Source organism: Tursiops truncatus, chromosome 19, assembly GCF_011762595.2.
Source record: "Tursiops truncatus isolate mTurTru1 chromosome 19, mTurTru1.mat.Y, whole genome shotgun sequence".
Taxonomy (NCBI): Eukaryota; Metazoa; Chordata; class Mammalia; order Artiodactyla; family Delphinidae; genus Tursiops; species Tursiops truncatus.
Window position 1 is genome coordinate 27,698,816 of NC_047052.1, and position 25,011 is coordinate 27,723,826.

Sequence of the window (25,011 nt, forward strand, 5' to 3'; positions counted from 1 at the left end):
GGTTGGGGGAGAAGTGAAGCACAGATGTGGTTTCAGGAGCAGTCTAGCTTTAGCCTGACCACAGGGAACTCTGGGAATGTGAACAACACTCCAGAGTTTGTCCTGACAAGAGGCAAGGGGGCGGCGCTGTTCCCCCGCCCATATCCGTCACATCTGCCACTCATTGGCTACAGGCCATGCCTATGGGGCGGAGGAGGGGCATTCCTATCAGACACGGGCAGTCCTTCAGGGCGGGGTGCAGGTGTTAGTGGGCCTACACCCACAATGGGTGGGGGAAGGGGGACTGGCCTATGAGGGGGTCCAGGAGACTGGTGAGAGGGAATCCCAGCCGGGTCAGCCTTGGGGGTATTAATAGCTACCTGGCAAGGTCGCTGGGAGATGAAGCAGGCAAAACCCCTGACACGGCATCTGGCCCATTAGCTATTATTACCAGTGTTGTTGTTCTTGTTATTTCCTGTGTAGCCCCAGCCCCTAGCACAGGGTAGAAGGAAGGGAGGGCGGGAGGGAGGAGAGGATATGGTTTGAGTCACATACTTCCGGCTGCTGTCCTTTTGCTTCTTCCCTCTCCCTGCTTGGATGGAGAGGAAACCCCCCTGAGGCTGGGGCTCAGGAGTAACAGGTGCTGGCAACACCCCTCCCACTTGCTGGGATCTGTTTCCTCATCTCTACAAGGGGGAAACCACCTGCTGTCCCTGTTCCCGGGGCTGTCTGGGAGGGTCAGGCCGAGGATCAGGGTCTGGGGGAGGCTGGAAGCCCTGTCCCTCCCCGGGCACTGGCAGACCTCGGGGTTCTGCCCCAGCTCCTGGGTTCGGGTGGGGAGAAAAGAGGACAGAAGGGGGCGACTGAGGCCAGGCAGCGGGAAGAGAGGGACAGAACTAAGAAGGCTGCCAATGCTAACGGCAGGGTCAGGAAGGATGCGGTTGGCGGGGTCAGTACCCCCGGCCACGACATCCACTCAAGACATTTGGACCAAAATATCACCGAAATTGAGAAAAGAAAGTGCTACTGAAGTTGGTTTCTCAGGACTGAGTGGACAGGTCAGGCCTGGGGACCCCAGGGTGGACCAGAGTCCACAGAGGCCCTCCAGCCCTCTGGGAAGCCTCCACGCCAAGCCCTGCAGGGCTGATGACCGGGAACCCAGGGCCTCTGCTTCCCCCAGGGTGGCTGATCGTAGTCCGAGGCTTCAGAGGATGCCTGAGCCCAGATGCAAAGGGGAAGAGAGCTGGAAGAATCCTGGCAGTGGGGTCCATGCCAGGCCCATTTTACAGATTGGGAAACAGAGGTCCCGAGAAAGGAAGGCCTTGCTGACACTCACAGCAAATAAGAAGCAGAAGTGGGACCAGACTGACCCAGTGGGCTCTTTCTGGGGGACTGATACAGCCCCACCCCAGGAATCACCCTCTTCTCATGAGGCCCCATGGGAGTTATCTTCAGGGGGACGTCAGCGGCCATCTCCTCCCTCACCCACAAAAGCTGGCATAGCGGGCAAGAGGGGTCCTTGACACAGCATATTTCCATGGGGTGATGATGACATAGGAGAATACTGTTCCTTTGAAAACACTCATCTTTATTGTCCCTCACAATGACAAGGTCCTGCAGGACTTAAAATGCAGTCACATGCTTTACCAAAGCACAAACCGAGGCTCCCAGCAGGGAGGGGGCCTCCCCAGGTCACTAGCTAGACAGTCGCAGAGCTGACAGTTGAACAAACATCTTCTTGCCTCAAAGCCCTTGTGGAGGTGGCACAAGCCTGCACTCTGGGCCTCAGGCCTGGGCCTGGGAGGTCCCTGTTCCAAATCCAACAAGGCTTCTCTCTCCTTGTCACTGGAAACCAGGAAGCTGGTTTCCAGTGACAAGGAGGGGATGAAGAAGGCTCGGGATGTAAAGGAGAGAAGTTAGATCCTGAGGTTCGAATCACAGCCTGGAAATTGGTCTGCCCGCTTTCAAAGGCAAATTGGCAATGATTTCTAAAACTTAAAATGCGTCCGGCCTTTGGGCTTCCTTGGTGGTGCAGTGGTTAAGAATCCGCCTGCCAATGCAGGGAACACGGGTTCGAGCCCTGGTCCGGGAAGATCCCACATGCCGCGGAGCAACTAAGCCCGTTGCAACAACTACTGAGCCTGCGCTCTAGAGCCTGAGAGCCACAAGTACTGAAGCCCGCGTGTCACAACTACTCGGCCTGTGAGCCACAACTACTGAAGCCCGCACGCCTCAAGCCCGTGCTCCACAAAAAGAGAAGCCACCCAATGAGAAGCCCGCACACCACAACGAAGAGTAGCCCCCGCTCGCCGCAACTAGAGAAAGCCCGTGTGCAGCAATGAAGACCCAACACAGCCAAAAAAAAAAAAAATGTGTCCGCCCTTTGACTCTACAACCAAACTGCTTGGCAGAAATCTACAGGGAGAGCCACACGGCCTGCAAGGCACAGAGTGCAGTACATAAGAAAATCCTGCAGCTGCGTTTGAACAACTCATAACCTAATATAGTTTGGTTTACCACGCCTCTGGGTTACGGGCATGAAGGCCACTGATGCGGCTGGATCCTCCATATGTATTACTGAATAGACAAGACACACGTATAATGATATGCATGATATGACATCATTTGTCTGAAGAATACATATAAAACAAAACACCAATACTCCAGTTCTATAATAACATGTTTTTATAACTTAGAGGGTAAGAGCATGAATTTTGGAGCCAGGCTGTCTAGGTTTGGGACTAAACTTTTCACCATTTTCAGGCCGTGAGGCTTCAGGCAGGTTGTATAGCTTCTCTGAGCCTCAATGTTCTCATCTATAAAACAAGGATAGTAACAGTACCTTCCTCACAGGGTTGTGAATGAGTTAATACACATAAAGCACTTGAAACAGGGCCTTGCAGTGAGTGAGCCCAATTTAAGTGTTTTGGGGTTTTGGTTTTTTTTTTTCTGGCCGCGCAGCACAGCTTGTGGGATCTTAGTTCCCCGACGGCAGTGAGAGTGCAGAGTCCTAAGCACTGGACCGCCAGGGAATTACCTTGCTTGTTTTCTTTAATGCGAAGGCTTAGATAAAGTTCTGGAAGGCAACACACCCAACTGGTTACCTCAAACTGGGAGAGGACAGACCTGGGGCGGGAAGCAGTGAGTAATGGAGATTTTAGCATGATGTATAAGGTGTTTAGCTTTCTGCAAAGAGAATTTAGTCATGTATTACCTGTATGGTTTAAACTGAATACAGTTTTTTGAAAGTGAAAGAAGACCGAAGATCAGTGACCAGAAAGCTGGACACTTTGAAGTTAGAAGAGGAATTCTGCTTCCGGGACGGATCATCTGACCGATGTTGTCCCATGCCAGCCGACAGTGACCAGACACACAAAACACGGGTAGGAGAAAGGCTTGGGGCTGGGACTGGGGGTTAGGGGATTGGTTGGTTGGAGCCTCAGTTCTGAGCCCCACTGCCCCAAACTGACTTGTTAGGTGACAGCAGGCAAGTCCCTGCCCTCTCTGGACCATGGTTCGCTTGTATGTCAAGCAGGGTTAATATCAGCCCATCTCACAGGGGTCTGTGGAGCTGATAAAAGAGCCTTTGGGGTCAGGAGGCTTGGGTGCAAATCCGGTTTTCAACATGTTGTGCTGTCCAAGCTAGGGCAAGTTTCCTAACATCCCTGTACCACATGTTCCTCACCTGCAAATGCGGTGATGATTTTGCATCCTCTTCACAGGGTCATTCTGAGGATGGCGGACAATACTTCATACAAAGATTACAGCACAGTGAGGGGACTGCCCACCCGCAGCTGATGCTAGTTGATGCTAATCTCATATATTGGGTTCTCAGCACAGGTTGGGCATCATGCTACAGTATTCCACCTGCATTTCCTCAGTGGATCCTCAGTCAACCTTTCAAGGCAGATATTGCCTTCATTTTACAGATGAAGAAATGGACTCTGGGAAGTCAAGAAGCAAAGAGTGGATTTAAAACCTCTGCTGAACCCAGAGGTGCTTTCCTAACTGAAGCACCATACTACCTTCAACCAACGACTTCTTTCCAAACGAAATGATCATTCCCATAGCTCTTGATTACTTTTCTGCTATAAAATATAATCTGCACTCATTTGAAAAGTTCTAAACATTGCGGAAATATATAACGTGAACTTTCCCACAATCTTACCCTTTAGGGATAGAAATACAATTTCCAAGACTTTTTTACCCATGTTGGAGGACATTTTTGCCTTATCTGAGAATCTGAGTAGCGTTTCCTTAAAAATTTTCTAGAAATCATTTCACTTTGAACTTGATTTTCTAAAGTATCATTTGCCCTGCATGGAAGGTAACCCCTAAAAGAGAAACCCAAGGGAAACAAAACCAAAATGATGCCCGTTGAACAGGACCTGGGCGTGGCTGCCTATGGCCTGAGGCCTGGCCTCGCAGTGTGGAAAAGGTGATCAGGAATGTAAGAGGCCTTACAGACATTAGCAGCCAACTGAGACTTTCTCCTTGACTCAACAGGAAGGATTAAAGAGAAGTGCAAAGAGGACAGCTGCTCTCACTTTATGATTCAGCCCACTGCCTCGTCCATGCACCTCCTAAACATCATCCTGCTGACTCTACCGTGTAAGTCTCTAACGAGGCAAACCTTTACCTGCCCATTTCAAGAAGAGAATTCTGAGGCTGAGAAATGCACAGGACACCTTCAAGAACTTAGGGAAAAGACTACTGTGAGACCAATAAAACGGCACGCTATTTCTCTCTTCAAACAAGATGCAGTGACAAGATCTGAATACCTCAGAGTACCAGCTCACCATGATTTGAGTCCTCCCTCCATTTGGCATGAGGGGCAGAAGGAACCGCCCTGGCAAGGGGTTGATGGGGGTTTGGGGTTTCGTGATGGTACAAGCTCCATCCCTCCCCACAGGAGATGGGTGTTGAGGGATCAGGCAGTTTTCCAGCTGCCTGAAACCTCTATATCCACACAGTCTTCTAGGAGAGAAATTTAGCAACACGGTCTCAAACATTTTGAAAATAATGGTTCCAGTGAGGATTCGGGGAAGATGGCAGAGTAGGAAGCACCAGGAATCTGTCTCCTCACTTAGACAAAAATCATACGAGCAGAATCTGGTATAACTGTTTTGGAACTCCGGAGTCTGTTGAAAGCTTACGGCTTCCAGGGTTAATCTGGACTCTTAAATTTCGGTTAATTTTAAATTGGGAGATTAGGTTTGACATAAATACAATACCATGTGTAAAATAGACAGCTAGTGTATAGCACAGGGAGCTCAGCTTGGTGCTCTGTGATGACCTAGATGGGTTGGATGGGAGGGTGGGAGGTCGGTCCAAGAGGGAGGGGATATAGGTACACATATAGCTGATTCACTTCATTGTACAGCAGAAACTAACACAACATTGTAAAGCAACTTTACTCCAATAAAAAAAATTGGGGGGGTTCATTTTGGTCAATTTCAGTTCTTAGTACAGTAGTAGGTAGCCACCCCCCACCCCTTGGTCTTGTGGCAGCCAGCTGTGCACATGTTCCTTAAGCAGCTTGCACGCAGTTTGCAGGAGCGAGGGTGGGTAAAAAGGACCCTGTCCTCCAGATCCCGGAGATTTGTACCATAATTGTTGACTGCTGTTTCTGATCTCAGAGGTGCAGACAGAAGCAGGCAGCCGTTGTCACTCCACCACCCGCTCTGTGGTGGCAAGCCCCTCCCCTTCCAGCTGAACTGACTTCCGGGCGATTTAAAGGGCCTGTGCCTTTTGTTCCCTCCTTCAATTTTGCTTTTCCCCTTTTGGAAGCCAGACATTAAAGACTAGGACATTCAGAAACAACTGCACATATGAGGAACATTACAAAGTGACTGCACATGCCCAAGGAAAGGCTCAGCAAAGACATAAGGAGATGAAAAGACATAAGAAGGCATTAAGTTAACACCTCAGGTTGATCTTGGGCACAGAGACAGTTCACAACTATACAAAAAACCAAAAATGATAAACAAAAACCCAAAACCAAAAAACAGCAACCCTGGCAAGGGGGAGAATCTGATTTCCAGAGTTACCACATTATTAGATTCAAATGTCCAGTGTTCAGCAACAACAACAGAAAAATCACAAAGCATACAAAACAAACAATGGCCCACTGAAAGGAAAAGATCAATTCAAAAGACTCTGTCTCTTAAAAAACTGTAATGACAGATATATTAAAGACTTTGAAACAACTGCCTTAAAGATGCCTAAAGAACTAAGAAAGTCAAAAAAATTATGTGTTAACAAAATGCAAATATCAATAAAGAGATAGAAAACCTAAAAAGAAACCAAAAAGAGATTCTGGAGCTGAAAAAATGCAGTATCTAAAATGAAAAATTCATAGAGGGATTCAAAGGCAGATCTAAGCAGGGAGAAGAAAGAAACAGGGAACTTCAGGATAGGACAAAGGAAATTATCGAGGCTGAGAAACAGAAAGAAAAGGAATGAAGAAAAGTGAACAGAGCTTAAGGGATGTGTGAGACATGATTAAGTGGACCACCATACACATTATGGGAGCCCCAGAAGAAGAGACAGAAAAGGACAGAGAGAAAAATTGAAGAAATAATGGCTAAAAACTTCCCAAATTTGATGAAAAAGCTGAATATAAACATTCAAGAAGCTCAATAAATTCCAAGTAAAATTAACTCAAAGAGACCCACACCAAGACACATTATGAGCAGACTTTCAAAAACCAAAGACAATGGGTGAGTCTTGAAAGCAGCAAGAGAGAAGTGAATCATCAAATACAAGGGCTTCTCAATAAGACTATCTGCAAATTTCTCCTCAGAAACTTTGGAGGCCTGAGGACAGTAGGTCCATACATTCAAAGTGCAAAAAGAAAATAACTGTCAACCAAGAATGCTATATCCGGCAAAAGTGTCCTTCAAAAGTAAGGGAGAGGGAATTCCCTGGTGCTCCAGTGGTAAAGAATCCACCTTACAATACAGGGGACATGGGTTAGATCCCTGGTCAGGGAACTAAGATCCCACATGCCGTGGGGCAACTAAGCCTGCATGCCACAACTACTGAGCTCGTGTGCCTCAACTAGAGCCCACGTGCTGCAAACTACAGAGCCCACCCACTCTTGAACCTGCCTGCCACAACTACAGAGCCCACACGCCCTGAAGCCTGTGTGCCACAACCAGAGAGGAGAAAGAAAACAAACCTGCACACCACAACTAGAGAGAAGCCCACACGCTGCGACAAAGAGCCTGCTCACCACAACGAAAGATGCCGCATGCCTCAAAGAAGATCCTGCGTGCCGCGACTAAGACCTGATACAGCCAAAAAAAAAAAAAAAAAAAACCCAAAAGGAGAAATCAAGACATTCCCAGATAAACAAAAGCTGAGGGAATTCATGACCACTAGACCACTAGATGTGCCCAGCAAGAAATGCTCAAGGGAGTCCTGCAGGGTGAAATGAAAGGATACTAGACAGTACCTCAATGTCATAAGGAAAAATAAAGATATAAATAACGGTAAGTACATGGACAATTATAAAAGCTAGTATTATTGTAGCAATAGTTTGTAACTGTACTTTTGGTTTTCTACAGGATTTAAGAGACTATTACATGTAAAGAAAAACAATTATTAGTGTAAAGGCTAGTATACAGTACTGTAACTTTGGTTTGTAATTCCAAATCTTGCTTTCTACATAAACTGGGAGACTAATGTGTTTTTTAAAAATTATTATTTTATATTTGGGGCACATAATGTATAAAGATGTAATTTTGTAACATCAGCAACAGAAAGCAGTGGGGATGGAGCTGTAAAGTAGCAGAGTTTTCGTATGTTATTGAAGTTAAGCCACTATATTCATATCAGAGTGTTATAACTTTAAGATGTTAAATGTAATCCCCATGTTAACCACAAAGAAAATAGCCATAGAATATACACAAAATTAAGAAAGAATTTAAACATTTCACTACACAAAGTTAACTAAACACAAAAAAAGAGAGGAATGCAAAAAATACAGCACGAAAAAGCTATAGGGCATATAAAAAGCAAACAGCAAAATGACAGAAATAAGTCTCTCCTTATCAGTAATAACCTAAATGTAAATGGATTAAACTCTCCAATCAAAAGACAGAGATTGGCTGGATAAAAACACATGATCTAACTATATGCTGTCTACAAGAGACTCACTTGAGATTCAAGGACAAAAACAGATTGAAAGTAAGGGGATGGAAAAAGATATTCCATGAAAATAGTAACCAAAGGAGAGCAGGAGTGGTTGTACTAATATAAGATAAAGTAGGCTTTAAATCAAAAGAAGTTTACAAGAGGCAAAGAAGGACTTTATATGTTAATAAAAAGTTAAATTCAGCAAGAAGATATACCAATTATAAACATTTACATACCTAATGACAGACCACCAAAACATACAAGGCAAAAACTGACAGAACTGAAGGGAGAAATAGGCAGTTTAACAATAATAGTTGGAGACTTTAATACCCACTCACAATAATGGATAGAATAATCAAGCAGAAGATAAGTGAGGAAATAGAGGACTTAAACAATACAATAAATCAATAAGATCTGACAGATACATTCAGAATACTCCCCCCAATGACAACAGAATACACATTCTTGATTGCACACGGGATATTTCCCACGATAGACCATATGTAGGGCACAAATTCTCAATAGATTTTAAAAAATAGATATCATACAAAGTATAGGCTCTGACCACAATGGTGTTAGAAATCAATAACATAAAGAAAACTGGAAAATTCACAAAATTGTGGAAACAAAACAGCCCACATTTAAACAACCAATGGATCAAAGAAGAAATCACAACGGAAATTAGAAAATGCTTAGAGATGAATGGAAACAAAAACACGACATACCAAACCTTATGGGACACAGCAAAAGCAGTACTAAGGGGAAATATTATAGCTATAAATGTTACATTAAAAAACAAGAGAGGGCTTCCCTGGTGGTGCAGTGGTTGGGAGTCCGCCTGCCAATGCAGGGGACACGGGTTCGTGCCCCGGTCCGGGAGGGTCCCGCATGTCGCGGAGCGGCTGCGCCCGTGAGCCATGGCCGCTGGGCCTGCGCGTCTGGAGCCTGGGCTCCGCAGCGGGAGAGGCCACAGCAGTGAGAGGCCCGCATACCGCAAAAAAAAAACAACAAGAGAGATCTCAAATCAACAACCTAACTTTACAACCTAAGGAACTAGAAAAGAAAAGCAAATTAAACTCAAAGTTAACAGAAGAAAGGAAATAATAACAATTAGAGTGTAGATAAAGGAACAGGAGAACTGAAAAATAATAGAGAATATCAATAAAATCAAAAGTTGGTTCTTCAAAAAGTCAACGAAATTGACAAGCCTTTGGACTAAGGAAAAAAGAAGAATCAAATTACTAAAATCAGAAAGTGGGGACATCACTACCAATTCTAAAGAAATGAAGAGAATTGTAAGAGAATACTACGAACAATTGTATGTCAACAAACTGGATAACCTAGATGAAATGGACAAATTCCTAGGAACACAAAACCTTCCAACATTAAATCACAAAGAAGTAGAAAATCTGAATAGACCTATAACTAGTCAGGAGATATATCAGCAATAAAACAAATCTCCCAACAAAGAAAAGTCTTGGAGCTGACGGCTTCACTGGTGAATTCTACCAGAAAGTTAGAAAAGAACTAATACCAATCCTTCTCAAACTTTTCCCAAAAGTTTTCCCAAAAACTGATGAGGAAGAACACTTCCTAACTCATTCTAGGAGGCCAGCACTGCCCTGATACCAAAGCCAGACAAAGACACTAAAAGAAAACTCGAGACTAATATCCCTTATGAACAATGATGCAAATATCCCCAACAAAATACTAGCAAACCAAATTCAGCACATCAAATTTAAAAGATTATACACCATGACCAAGTGAGCTTTATTCCTGGAATGCAAGGATGGTTCAACATATGAAAATCGATCAATGTAATATGCCACATCAACAAAATGAAGGGAGGGCTTCCCTGGTGGCGCAGTGGTTGAGAGTCCGCCTGCTGATGCAGGGGACACGGGTTCATGCCCTGGTCCGGGAAGATCCCACATGCCGTGGAGCTGCTGGGCCCGTGAGCCATGGCCGCTGAGCCTGTGCATCCGGAGTCTGTGCTCCGCAATGGGAGAGGCCACAACAGTGAGAGGCCCGCGTACCGCAAAAAAACCCAAAAACCAAAAACAAAAACGAAATGAAGGGAAAAAACCCACACAATCATTTCAATTGATGCAGAAAAAACCATTTGACAAAATTATACACCCTTTTACGATAAAAAAAAAATTCAACAAACCAGGAATAGAAGGAAACTACTCCACATAATAAAAGTCATATATGAAAAACCCATAGCAAACATCATACTCAATGTTGAAAGACTGAAAGCTTTTGCTTTAAGATCAGGAAAAGGCAAGGATGCCTGCTTTCACCACTTCTATTCAACACAGAACTGGCAGTTCTAGTCAGATCAATTAGGCAAGAAAAAGAAATAAAAGACATCCAAATTGCAAAGGAAGAAGTAAAATAATCTGTTTGCAGATGACAGGATCTTCTATGTAGAAAACCCTAATGACTCCACAAAAAAACTGTTAGAACTAATAAATGAATTCAGCAAGGCAGCAGGATACAAAGTCAACACAAACAAATCAGTTGTGTTTCTAAATATGAAAGATAACAATCTGAAAAGGAAATAACCAAAACAATTCCATTTATAATAGCATCAAAAAGAATAAAATACTTAGAAGTTAACTTAACCAAGGAGGTGGAAGATCTGTACAATGTAAGTACAAAATGTTGCTGAAAGAAATTAAATAAGACATAAATAAATGGAAACATATCCCATGTTTATGGATTGGAAGACTCACTATTGTTAAAACGTCAATATTGGGACTTCCCTGGTGGCGCAGTGGTTAAGACTCCATGCTCCCAATGCAGGGGACCCAGGTTCAATCCCTGGTCAGGGAACTAGATCCCACATGCATGCCACAACTGAGAGTTCGTATGCCACAACTAAGGAGTCCGCATACTGCAACTAGGGAGCTGGCGAGCTGCAACTAAGGAGCTGGTGAGCTGCAACTAAGGAGGCTGCCTGCCGCAACTAGGGAGCCCACGTGCCACAACTAAGGAGCTGGAGAGCTGCAACTAAGACCTGGAACAACCAAATAAATAAGTAAATATTAAAAAACTAAAACTAAAATTAAAAACGTATTTTCCTTAAAAAAAGAAGTCAATATTACCCAAAGTGATCTACAGATTCGATGCAATTCCTATCAAAATCCCAATGACTTCTTTTTTGCAGAGATTAAAGAACACATCCTAAAATTCATATGGAATCTCAAGGGACCCCAAATAGTCAAAACAATCCTGAAAAAAAAAATAAAACTGGAGGACTCACATTTCCTGATTTCAAAACTTGCTACAGTAATCAGAACAGTGTGGTATTGGCATAAAGGCAGACATACAGACCAATGGAACAGAATAGGGAGCCCAGAAATAAACCCTCACATATATAGTCAAATGATTTTTGACAAGAATGCCAAGACCATTCAATGGGGAAAGGACAGTCTTTTCAACAAATGGTACTGGGAAAACTGGATATCCACATGCAAAGGAATGAGGTTGGACCCTTACCTCACACCATATATAAAAACTAAATCAAAATGGATCAAGGGAGACTTCCCTGGTGGCACAGTGGTTAAGAATCCGCCTTTCAATGCAGGGGGCACGGGTTCAATCCCTGGTCTGGGAAGATCCCACATGCTGCGGAGCAACTAAGCCCATGCACCACAACTACTGAGCCTGTGTTCTAGAGCCCATGAGCCACAACTACTGAGCCCAAGTGCCACAACTACTGAAGCCCACGCGCCTAGAGAAGGCGGGCTCCACAACAAGAGAAGCCACCACAATGAGAAGCCTGCTCACCGCAACTAGAGAAAGCCCACATGCAGCAATGAAGACCCAACGTTGCCAAAAATAAATGAATAAATAAAAATTTAAACAAACAAACAAAAAACAAAAATGGATCAAGGCCCCAAATGTAAGACTTAAAATAATAAAACTATTAGAAGCAAACATAGGATGAAAGCTGTGACGCTGGGTTTGGCAGTGATTCCTTGGAGATGACACCAAAGGCACAGACATCAAAAGAATAAACAGAAAAATTGGACTTCATGAAAATTTTAAAAATCATACATCAAAAGACTCTACCCACAGAGTAAAACGGCAACCCATAGAATGGGAAAAAATATTTGCAAAACATAAATCTGATAAGAATTAATATCCAGAATATAGAGAGAACTCCTAAAACTCAACAACAACAAAACAATCTAATTCAAAAATGGGAAAAGGACTTGAACAGACATTTCTCCAAAGATATACCAATGGCCAATAAGCACATGAAAAGATGCTCAACGTCACTAATCATTAGGGAAATGCTAATCAAAACTATGAGATGCCACCTCGCACCCATTAGGTTGGCAACTATCAAAAAACCAGAAAACAAAAAGTGTTGGTGAGGATGTGGAGAAACTGGAACCCTTGTACACTTTTCGTAGGAATGTAAAATGGTGTAGGTGCTGTGGAAAACAGTATGGAGGTGCTTCAAAAAATTCAAAATAGAATTATCCTATGACCCTGGATCCTGGATATATATTCAAGAAAATTAAAAGCAGGGCCTTGAAGAGATATTTGTACACCCATGTTCATAGCAGCATTGATCATAATAGGTAAAACATGGAAGCAACCCAGTGTCCATTGATGGGTGAATGAATAAGCAAAATGTGATTATACACACAATGGAATATTATTCAGTGTGAGAAGGGGATATATATGTGTGTGTGTGTGTGTGTGTGTGTGTGTGTGTGTGTGTGTATATATATATATATACACACACACACACACACACATATATATATATATATATCTCTCCATGTGCCCACCTGGACTGTGTTTGGAAGGAGACATAAGAACCTGATAACATTGGTTGTTTTCAGGAAGGGTTATCAGGTGTCCAGGAGACTGGGGAGGGAGGGAGACTTACTTTCCATTACATACCTTTTTATTTGTTTTATATTATTGTACTATGTGAATGTACTAGCTACTAAAAACTAAACAATTAAAAAAAGGATATCATAGCATTTAATCTTCCTTTAATACATAATTCCATGTTATTTAAAAAGTGTTAATTCCATTTTCGTTTTTATGTTATGAGTCCACTAAAAAAGATAGGAATATACACATATAGGAATATACACATATAGAAAAAAGTCTGGAAGGAAGAAAAGCAAACTGAGAATAGAGGTCATCTGAGTGTGAACTCAACGTTCCCTCGAGTTCATTGAGGTTCTCCTTTGCCAAATGTCAGAGGCATCCCAGCCAGAAGGGCTGCTAAATACCTTTCTGGGAAAGACTCCTGTGTCTGGGAATTTATCAGAAGACTTTGGAGTGACTCACAGGATGTAGCAGGAGTCCCATCACAGAGAATCAGGGTTGAAACAGGCAGGGTAAACGAGTGAACTCAGGTTTCCACAGGTCTCCCATCTTTTCACCCCAGGAAACCTACTGGTTTCATGCCCTGCTCTACTAGTGAGAGAGGATGACTGCAGAGCAGAAGAAGAGTCTGGGGTCAGAGATGGCCAGAAGCACTACTCTGACATTCATCTCCACCTTCCAGATCCACAGAGAGCTTGAAAATACTTAGGGCCCCCCAAAGGAGCATAATGGGGGTTCATGGCAATTTCACCCAGCTCTCAAGGATCTAGGAAACCCCAGATGGCATACAGGTTACATAAGCATGCTTATTTTATGGGTAACAAGTCCCACATATAACCAAGTGCTTGCCTGCCTCACCACTTCCTCCTGGTTTTAAGGGCAGTCGATGACAGAGATATGATCTTCAGGGTGGTCTGAGGGACCAAAAGCCTTCCCTTCTCCAGACAGCCTGCACTAACCATCAGACTGATCAGTTTTTCACTTTTTGTTTGTTTGTTTCCTTCTCAAATCATTTGGGTGTTTGCCTTGCAGACTGAGTTTCATCCAAGATAGACTTTGGGCTACCAGCAACACTCAAAAAATAGATCCGGTAAAGAAAACCCGTAGTTTACATCCTTAGAAGGCCTCCAAAAAGTTTTTACAAAGTATTTGCACCTGTATTTAATTTGCTTAATCCTTAGTGGGACTCTGTGGAAAGCAGAGGAGAGATTCTGGGATGGCAAATTAGTTTCCTAGCTTTGCTACGAAGAACCACAAACTGGGTGGATTAAAATGTAAAAACTTATACTCTCACAGTTCTGGAGGCCAGAAGCCTGAAACCAAGGTGTGGGCAGGGCCATGCTCCCTCTGGAGCCTCTAGGGGTGGGCCCTGCCATGCCTCTTTTAGCTTCTGGTGGTTTCTGGGCAGTTCTTGGACCTGCTTAATTTGTAGATACCTCATTCCAATCTCTGCCTGTGTCACATGGCTGTCTTCTCCCCGTGTATCTCGATTTTCCTATGCTGGCCTCCTCTCTTATAAGGACACCATTCATACTGAATTAAGGACCCACCTACTGTAGTATGACCTCATCTTAATTAATTACATCTGCTACGACCTTTGTTTGAAATAAAGCCACATTCTGAGGTAGAGGGGTTAGGACTTCAACATATCCTTTTCAGGGACACAATTCAATCCGTAACAGACAGGGGAAGACATACTAAGTAATTTGGCTGAATTTTTCTCAGAGGGGAGGTGGGTATATGTGTTGGGCGTAAGGAGACTGACTTGGCCCTACAAACATCCAGGCACCTCTGTATCTGGTGGAGGAATACGGCCAAGCGTATTGGGAAACTCTTCCAAGGAACTTTCCCTTCCGCTTGTCTGCTTTCATCAAGGACCCATCACTTCTCATGCTGGTGCGGTACGTTGAAGGACATGTTATCATCCCCATTTTACAGATGAGAAACCAAGGTTCTGAGAGATAAAATAGTCCATGGTCACCAAGCAAATTCAAGGTGCTGAGAGCCCTGGTCCTTCTGCCTCCCACGCCAGGCTCCAATCTAGCTGGTGCTGTGCTTTGTTTTTTTGTTTCTGTTTCTGTTTTCGGCTGCGTTGGGTCTTCGTTGCTGCGCAGGCTTTCTCTAGTTGCGGCGAGAGGGGGCTACTCTTCGTTGGGGTGCGTGGACTTCTCACTGCGGTGGCTTCTCTTGTTGCGGAGCACGGGCTCCGGAACACAGGCTCAGTAGCTGTGGTACATGGGCTTAGTTGCTCCGTGGCATGTGGGATCTTCCCGGACCAGGGATCAAACCCGTGTCCCCTGCATTGGTAGGTGGATTCTTAACCACTGTGCCACCACGGAAGTCCTGGCGCTGTGCTTTGGAGGGGAGGCAGGTGGGCATAATCAATGACCACTCGGTGCTATCGGTAAGATTTGAGGAAAGCACGCTGGATGGGGGGCCTGCATGCACCATGAAATCATCAGATTCACCCCTGCTCTGTTCTCTGGTAAGAGACCAAGCCTAGTGCTTTCCGAGCTTTACTGCTTCTTAGAAAGAAAAGCAATTTGGAGGGATGAGGCTCCATGTACTGGCCCCGGGTACACCCTACCTCCTGCCATCCCCAGGTTTGGGAGGCTTGGAAGTGCTGGTTTTCAAACTGCTTTTGAAGCCTGCAGAACCCCCAACCTCTTAAAAAGGAAACATAAGAACCCCGATGTATAAAATGGATGCAAACGGTGCTGAAGGTGGGGGGCCTCCCTGCACCTCCCCAAATGGCCATCCCAGCAAACTCCAGGTCCTGGCCCCCTGGGTGAGAAAATGGCTGAAAACGACTTGGAAACGCAAAAAGCAAGTAGCAAAACGACACCCATGTAAACAAAAGGGCACCCACGTGTTCATCTATTACTTATGAGGTTAAAACGCTCATCAGGAATAGCCTGTGGAGATTTGACATTAAGGAATTACTGTTAAAATGTTTAAAGTTATGCTGATGGTATTGTGGTTATGTCTTTTTAAAATCTCCTTACTTTAGTACATTGTGGGAAAGTTCAGTTGAGATGCTGCTGTGTCTGTTTGCCATCTGTTTCAAAATGAAGTGTGGTAGGGACGAAACTGGGCTGGTCTGGGGTGATGACTGTTGAAGCCTAAGTGGCGGTTACGTGGGGCTTGGTTATATCAAAACTGACATATTTGTACAGCTCAACCTAATTCTATTCCTTCTACTTTTATTATTTTTATTTATTTATTTTGGCTGCGTTTGTTGCTGCACGCGGGCTTTCTCTAGTTGCGGAGAGTGGGGGCTACTCTTCGTTGCGGTGCATGGGCTTCTCACTGCGGTGGCTTCTCTTGTTGCGGAGCACGGGCTCTAGAGCACAGGCTCAGTAGTTGTGGCGCACGGGCTTAGTTGCTCCACCGCATGTGAGATCCTCCCCGACCAGGGCTCGTACCCGTGTCCCCTGCATTGGCAGGCGGATTCTTAACCACTGCGCCTCCAGGGAGCCCCTATTCCTTCTACTTTTGCACATGTTTGGAACTGTCCATCATAAAAAGCGCTTTTAGGCTAAAAAGTCCCACGCAATGAGCAGCGGGGACTTCTGAATTCTTTAAAAGACAATTAGAAGTTGAAGCTCCTGGAGGTGACAGGAGCGGTGCGAAGGTGGGGAGGAATGGGAGGGAGCGGGAACGCAGCCGCGTCCAGAAACCCAACCCGGGTGACCCAGACTTGCTTTCCTCTGCGGCTCGAAACTCATCCCCCAAACTCTGCAGGGTGGCAGGCTGAGCGCTCCCCCGCCATCGGCGCCCCATCTGCCCACCCGTTCATCAGTCCAGCCGTCCGTCGGCCCGACCATCCATCAGGTCAGCTACCTGGCCATGGGTACGTCCAGCTCCAGAGTCCTCTAGCATACCCTCCTCCCCGCTCCGCGCGGCGTCTGCACCCCGAACCTCCCTGCGCAGCTCGCCCCAGCCGAGTCCCGCTGCCCCGCGAAGTGGTGGGCACTCACCGGCTGCGCTCCCGGCTGCGCTCCCGGCTGCGCTCCCGGCTGCGCTCCCGGCTTCGCCGCGCTGAGCACGAAACTGAAAGTAGGCGCGGAGAGCAGCCTGGCGACGGGCGCGGGGAGCCGGCTGCCTCTGCCGGGAAATCACGTGGGTTCTCGGTGCCCCGGCCAGGGCGCGAGCGCGGGATGGGCGGGGGCGGCACACGCCCTCCTGCAGGGCCCGCGTCCCGCGCCTCTTGGAGCTCAGCCACCTGAACGGAGGACACCCAGAGACGGCACCAAGGGACGCGGGGAGCGCTCGCCCCTTTCCTGGATGCGATACTGAGGCGAAGGGATGAGGGTTGGCACACCCGGGTCGCGCCAGTAGACCCCGGGCTGAGTTCGGCTCTCCCTGCCTCTCTGGAGACTAAGACGGTATGGGACAGGACAGGAAGGAGATGCTCGCTGTGCAGGAGGAGACTTAGAACCCAGGGGGTCCAGCCTCCTTTTCCTCAGTGCTCTCCAGGATGGAGGGAGGGGAGAAAAGAAAAATGACCATAATTGCCTTTACTGAGCCCTTGGCCCTTTGGACGGTGTTAAACGCTATGAATTTAGGATAGAGGTGAAGGAACTTGTCCAAGTCACACAAGGGACACAGGCAGAGATGAGGAAGAGATGGGACAAAGAGGAGGAGAAGCAGAAGGAGGGTGAGAAGCCTCCCCCAGGCGGGGGTCAGCAGCAGTCCTGAGTGGCCACTAGTCCACTACCCTTTCAGAGCTGACTACAACCTCCCTGGCTTTTTGCATTCCTCCGGGGACAGGAGCTCCTGTCCTGCAGAGGATACATCCATCCCCGTGGACAGGTCTGCCCTCTAGGAAGATCATCCGCCCACCTTCCCACGACATCCCCAGAGTGCAGCAGCTTCCACTCCCAGCTCTTCTATCCCCCTGCCTCTCAAGCCAGCCGGGTGTGTGTGAGTGTGGGTGAGGGCACTGCATGGTGATGGTCACAGGCACAACCATCAGTGTCAGACACCCCTGGCTTCAAGTCCTCCTCTTCAGCTTACTGGCCAAATGCCTTTACTTCGCTGAGCCTGAAGTTTGCCATCTGTAGGATAAGAACCCCTCCACGCAGAGAGGTCACGAGAATCTGATGACCTAAAGTTCAGGCTAATGTAGGCTGTGCCTGAAGCCAATAGGTGTCCTTGTATTTTTGTCTCCTTCTGCTGGTCCCACGTCCCTGTGAGAAGGGAAACTGCTCCCCTTCCAGCACCAACTCTGATATCCAGAAATCACGAGACAGCACGGATTTTGCAGCCAAGTGCTTGTGGGTGATGACCAGCTCCACCATTTCAGGTAAATGCCCTGACTTCCCCGGGTCTCAGTTTCCTCATCTGCTAAATGGGGTATTCCAAGCTTCCCCGGGCCACTGCGGGGCATGGTGGGGAATGGATGAGAATGCGAATGTGGCTGTGACTGGGTGCACAGGAGGGATTATGCCCCAAGATCAGGATGTGCACTGCAGTTCAGCTCATGTTCACTGAACACCTGCTCCCTATCCAGGCTGAGAAGAGCAGATGGACACGTGGACAAATAACCACAATCCTGAGAGACAAAGGCAGACCATTTTCAGATGCATTTAGTTTTGGACAGCCCCTTGAGGATGGCAGAAGACAAGTTATCCCATTAGGCAGATGAGGAAGCTGAGATCCAGACAGGTCAAGTGAGTTGCTGAAAGTCACACAGCAATCAGGAGCAGAGCTGGGTCTTAAACCCAATACCCTTTCCAGCCTGGAGATACCTGGCCTGCTGAGGTGGTTATCACTGAAGCACTCTGGGAGAGCTACCTTCCCAAATGCTCCCTACCCCCAGCCCGGCCGGTGGCCTGGAGTCCACCATCAGCACATTGCTCCTTTGGCTGAAGGCGTGCATATGCTCCTCTGGTATAAGTTAAATGGCCATCCATCATTTACACTTGAGTGTGAACAAGCTAATAAGATTTTATTGGTGGGAGATCAAAGGGAATCTTGGGTGTTTGGATTTGGGGGTAGGAAACACAAGATGTGAGAGTCACGGGGACCAGAGGATGGAGCCCACATTTACTGGGCACCTCTGTGTGCCAAGTACCATCTCTGTGGAGTATAGCCAATAGGTGGCATTTGTGAGCACTGAGGACATACTAGAGAGTGTTCTGGGTACATGGGCTTGCTCCTTTAATCCTCACGGCAGCCCTTTTATCTCCATTTTTACAGGTGAAACAGAGACAGAGAGGGCAACATGCCGAGATTACACAGCTAGCAGCACAGGAGCCGGGATTTGGACCCAGGCAGGGCAGCTCCAGAACCCCTGCTCTTGGCCACCATGTGATACTCCCTCTAGGCTAACACAGTTCTTACCAGAACCCTATGTGGAAGGTATTATTATCATCCCATTTAACAGACGAGGAAACTGAGGCACAGAGGGACCCAAAATTAGTATTTCAGGATACTGGGCTTTGGACCCAGATTTGAAGGCCAAGCCTTCCCTCTGCGTTCCCCATTGCCCAAGGTTGGTCCAGAATACCAGGGGCCTATCCCGTCCTGGGTCAGCAGCCCAGGGGGCAGGATGTGCTTCCACAGGACCTGGCCTTGGGCAGCCCTTGTTTCCTCCCTGGAGGAAACAGCAAATGCCCCCACCCATGCTGGGGGACTTCCTGGTCTTTTGTCGTAGGCCTAGGTCTGAGTTTCTGGGCTTGGATGGAAGGGCCAGGACTGGGAGGGGTCCAGCAAGTTGGTGCTGTCCTGGCAAGCTCTGGGGTTCCACGTCTGTAAGTCCTCCTGTGCAGACCTGGCTGAGACGCTCTCCTGCGCCTGGGGCGGCAAAGGAAGCTGAGGGGCTGCACCTTTCTGGAGCAGAAATGAGCCCCAGGGCCTTCTAGGGTCCCAGCTGGGCTGGGGTCCACAAGGGGCAAGACTCCAAGCAAGCTCTCTGTCTGCCCCTTGTGATGGTGAAAGTTTTCATTTTGGGGAAGGAGCTGCCTGGGGCTGCCAGGTTATCCTGATACTGTCCTTGGGGCATCAAGTTGGGGGCCTGGGCTTCCCAACCCTTTTGGGGGTGCTCTCTTGAGTGGAGTGAGTCTCCCAACTGGTGTCACTATCCTGGAGGCTTACATCCCAAGGCCTGGAATTTCCACGTTGGACTCAGGACTTAGGGACTGGTGAAACCACTCTGACTCTTTGTGCCAGGGGCCCTGCCTTCCAGCCCCCAGGAGCACTCCTGGTCAGCTTAGTGGGTCAGACCCTTTCTTTGGACCCTGAGGGAGGAAGAGAAATAGGCCCAAGAGAGCATTTAGAGGGGACCAAGGAGGAAGGAACCGGGCTCAGAAGATGGTGCCTTCCCCTCAAGTCTTCCCAAACCTGAAGACGTGTCCCTCTGCGAAGCTCCACCCCAGATCCTGCCTCCTGACCGTCTCTCCTGCCCGTCAAAATAAAGGCCAGGCCCCCTCTGCACCTTCATGGTGTGGGCCCTGACCTCCTCTCTCTCCCTCTCCTCTTTGCTCTCCGTGCTACTCCGGCCTCCTTTAAGTTTCTTGACTCTCTTATGGTTCCTCCTAGGGACTCTGCACATGCCAGTGTCTTCCTATGCTTTTCCCCCTTCCATTTGGCCAATGTGGCAGCGAGGGATTTTCTTCACACACCTTCCCTGGAGCCTGGTACCTCCCAAGACTGAGATGGCAGAAAGAAACCTTCTGTATTCTAGCCTGAGTGGGAAGAAGACACGCTTTGCGCATCATAAGGTGGTCTGGCTGGTGCTCATACGAGGTTACTCTTCCATGTTAAAGTCTGATTTGCTTTTTAGAGGCTCCATCCTCCTCCTCTTCTACCAGAAACCAGACCTCTGTGAGGGCCCCTACCCTCCCTGCCATCCTCCGGATCTGAAGCCCCTATGGTCCCATATTTCCTATCCAGCACTGGAACCACATGGAACACAGAATGGGTGACACCTCATACAGAAAGCTGGTCAGAACAGGAGATGGGACCTCGGTGGGTGGGTGGGAAAGAGGGCCCAGTGCTGTGGGGGAGGGAAGAGAGATGGTCTGAGAGACGCTTTCTGTTGACCGATGGGGAGGCTAAGAAACCCAGCCAGGGTTTCCCTGGCGGCGCAGTGGTTAAGAATCTGCCTACCAATGCAGGGGACACGGGTTCGAGCCCTGGTCCAGGAAGGTCCCACATGCCGCGGAGCAACTAAGCCCGTGCACCACAACTACTGAGCCCGCGTGCTACAACTACTGAAGCCCGTGCGCCTAGAGACCGTGCTCTGCAACAAGAGAAGCCACCGCCATGAGAAGCCCGTGCACTGCAACAAAGAGTAGCCCCCCGGGCTTCCCTGGTGGCGCAGTGTTTGAGAGTCCGCCTGCCGATGGAGGGGACACGGGTTCGTGCCCCGGTCTGGGAAGATCCCACATGCTGCGGAGAGCCTGGGCCCGTGAGCCATGGCTGCTGAGCCTACACGTCCAGAGCCTGTGCTCCGCAACGGGAGAGGCCACAACAGTGAGAAGCCCGCGTTTACCGCAAAAAAAAAAAAAAAAGAGTAGCCCCCACTTGCCGCAACTAGAGAAAGCCCACGCGCAGCAAGGAAGACCCAATGCAGGCAAAAATAAATAAATAAATTAATTAATTTTAAAAACCTCTCCTTAAAGAAAAAGAAAAAGAAAGAAACCCAGCCAGCTCCTGCTCCCTTTCTCTCTACCAAAGCCACACGCACAGGCAGATATTCAAAAAGACAGCAGGGTCAGCTCAGCGTATCCTGTGGGGAAACAGAAAGCTCTGGGCAGGGCCTTCTCCAGAATACCCCCTGCACACCCCAGTAATGGAGCCTGAGACTCCGCCATTAGAGTCATCTCATGTGGACAAATACCCTACAAGGTCAGCATGGAAAGGGAATTTGGGGATCATCAAGTCTAACTCTCTCATTTTATAGGAAGGGAAACTGAGGCTCGGGGCCGGGCGTGAACGAGCCTCCCAGCCCAGGGCTCTTCCTGCCACATCAGGCGCCATTAGGAGACCCGTGCCCTTAAGGGGGGCTGAGCTACCCGTGGGGTGGCAGAGACAATATTCTCCAGTGAAGCAGGAACAGGGATCCACGCTCTGGCCAAGTCATGGGTGTGCATTGCCACCCACAGGAGGAGGCGCCTTGAGGGAAGGGGACCCAGGACTGCTAAGCTTCGATGACTGGAGAACCAGGGGCACTTGCAGCTCCGCCTGGGAAGGGCCTAGAAGATGAATGAGAGCCTCCCTGTCAGGCATGTGTCCCCAAAGCTCCTCCAGCCCAGACTTTCGAGACATGACCTCAGGGGTGCCCACTGTGGTGACCCTTGTCCACAGGAGGTTCTGGGCAGACTCAACACTGCTCCTCAGATGACAAGCCCACCGTGAGTGCTCCCTGGGGCACAGAGGTGACCCATGGGGCAGACGGCCCCACAGCCTGCAGGGCCTTCATCTATATGCCCATGAAAAACTCCATCTCAACCCACCCTCTCTTCCCGTCCCCACCCCCCAAATGGTACCTCTCCCGAGTGGTCCCTCCTAGGCCCTGGGGAGGGCTGTGACTGCGTCCCATCCAAGGAACCAAGGCCCGGCGAGCGGCCAGCTGGCCAGCGCTCTCCTGCCCTCCCCACCCCCTTAATCCACACCACCAGGGTTCCATTTCTGTAATCTCAGCGTCGTCCCAACAGACACACAGGCAGAAGGGTCACAAGATAAGAGAGGGATCATCTGGTCCCGTTGCCTGATTTCCTTTAGGACTCTGTGTCCACTTTCTTTAAGACATGAGGTACACGGGGCTTATTTTTTGGCCGCACTCCGAGAACCCTTGCCCCCTACAGTGGAAGTGCGGAGCTTTGACCGCTGGCCGGCCTGGGAAGTCCCGCTATGGCGCTCATTTCTCCAGGTGCACCCAAGACCACCTACCTTGGTCAGTGTGGGAAAAGTCAGTTTAATCCTGAAGTCAAAAAGATGAGAATTTGGCCCTCCATTGTGCTCCCAATCCCCCAGAAAAGAAACTCTAGGAATTATTTCAAGTGTTTCCGTCTATATTTAGGGCCCTCCACAGAGAGCCCTTTTGAGCTCTCTCATGAGATTTGCCGTTCCAGCCACCAGGCCTTTGCTCGGGCAGGCCCTTCCTCTGGCTATGCCCTCCCTCCCTCCTTCATGGTGCCTCTTCCTCTGAATTAAGACTCTAGGAGGAGTCTTCTCCCCCCAGAAGTCAGGTCCTAAGTCCTGGAGGGAAGGAGCCATATTTCCCCACCAATATCCTGTGCCTGACATCAGAGGGACAAGGGAGGGATTTGCTGAGTCAACCACTCACCCCTCTCTGCAGACATACTGGGAATCCAAGAGGCTTAAGTTCTCCTTCCTGGAGCAGGAGGCCTGGGTAGTAGTGATGGTGTGTGGTCAGGCCACTCGAGAAGTTCTCTTGTTTTTTGTACATCCCGTGCTCGACCAGATCCCGCTTCACCTCCACCCCACTCACGTTAACGCATTTGCCCCGCCCTCCACGCCCCCCACGCCCCCCACGCCCCGCCCAGCTAGTGCTTGTTTTAATCCTTAGGCCAGAGTGGCTCCACCTGCTAGTTTATTAAAGGGAAACAACTGCCCTCCTGATGGTCCTTAACCTGCGGGTCAGTGAGGGACACGCCCCAGCTGCTGGTTTCCCTGGTAACTGATGACCCCACCTGATGTCAATTATGCTATGAATGGTAGCCTCTTTCTCCCCGCCCCACCCCCGCCCTGTCCGGCATTAACCAGTGAGGTGTCGCTCCAGAACCTTTTGCTTAAGATCCCCTGTCCAAGATCCCCAATGGTCTTGAGGCTGGGCAACTACAAGGCTCCCAGGCCTGCAGACTGCAGCCCACAGGTGGTATCCTGGGGAGAGAAACCAGGTTCCCTGTGAGCAGGGGCCCTCCTCAGAGCAGAGAGCAACCCCCAAGCCCAGGACCCTCAACTCTCTATGCTGAGTGATGGGAGAGGTGTGGGGAGAGGTGGACCCTGGGGACTCTTGGGGTCAGCCTAGCATTGATATTCTACAAACACAAGGGAGTTCCCCAGGACCTGCCGCGTGGGGATTCTGTGGCACGTCCTCTCCTGGATTCTCACTCATCCACATTCCCATCAGCTTCTTCCTGGTTTGAACCTGCACCAGGACTTTCCCGCATGGCTCACTTCCTCCACCTTCGAAATGAAACCATCAGCAAAACAAGGTGACACTTCATCTGCTGGCAGTTGGATTTAGCTGCATTTTTACATTCCAGAGACCAAGTATGGATCCTCAACCAGGAGCATTAGCTTTACCACCTGGGAGAGAGCTTGTTAGAAATGTAGACTCACAGGCCCTACCCCAGGCTCACCAAACCAGAAACTCTGAGGATGAGCCCAGGAATCTGTGTTTTAACAACCCCTGCAGGTGATTCTGATACAGGCCAAAGTTTGAGACCCATAGCACTAGATAACTTTCAAATAGCCTCTTGATTTGGGGTTAGGAGTTGTATAAGCACCCAACCACCCACCCCTTTTTGCTTCATAGCTCCAGGCACAATTAGTGGTTATATAGTCTTTTGTTTGGCTAGATATTATCTATCTCTGCCTATGTCCCCTAGACTATAAGCTTCACAAAGTCATGAACCATATGGGCCTGGCTCAGAGTAAGAACTCAACAGATGTTGTTGAAAATCCATCCATCCATACATAAAAATGCTGGGGCCACAGAAACTGTTGACTCTGATATGAATGTGACATGTGACCTTGAACAAATGTCCTTCTAGTTCTCAGCCTCTGGAACTCCCTTTGTACAGTGAAGGGGTGGGTCCAGCTGACCCTTGAGGGCCACGCCGCCTCTCTACCATTTTAGCAGAGGCTCAGTTTGACGCCTCCCCAATCCAGCCATCCCGCACCAGCGCCAACCAAGGCATCTCCTCCCACACCCCACCCCAAAGCCTTCTGGAGCTTCTACTGCTTCCTTCTGGCCTTTAAGTCTCCTTGACATGATCTCAACCTAACTCCTGGCCTGATCTGCAACTCCTTTACCCCCAAACAACCCTT

The 25,011-nt window shown here is 48.2% G+C and overlaps 1 protein-coding gene and 1 long non-coding RNA gene across 14 annotated transcripts in view; one reads left to right on the forward strand and one right to left on the reverse strand.

Annotated features, from left to right (window-relative positions):
- Positions 1–23,385, reverse strand: part of NLRC5 (NLR family CARD domain containing 5) — a 92,656-nt gene extending 69,271 nt beyond the window's left edge. For 3 of the 12 annotated variants that reach the window (XM_073795557.1, XM_073795552.1, XM_073795555.1), the window contains exon 1: positions 16,965–17,056. The gene's annotated coding sequence lies outside the window, so the exon portion shown is untranslated. Of the gene's footprint in view, positions 1–3,664; positions 3,924–16,964; positions 17,066–23,281 lie in introns of those variants that run through there. The other 9 variants (XM_073795554.1, XM_073795553.1, XM_073795549.1 and 6 more) reach the window with 6 other exon arrangements.
- LOC109550100 (uncharacterized) lies at positions 17,201–21,584 on the forward strand. Of its 2 annotated transcripts, XR_002176482.3 has the most exons (4): positions 17,201–17,372; positions 18,136–18,292; positions 19,189–19,350; positions 20,530–21,584. It is a non-coding gene; the product is annotated as an uncharacterized lncRNA (long non-coding RNA). The 2 variants fall into 2 exon arrangements; XR_004523453.2 differs by having other exon boundaries at positions 17,201–18,292.
- Positions 23,386–25,011: the final 1,626 nt, after the last annotated feature.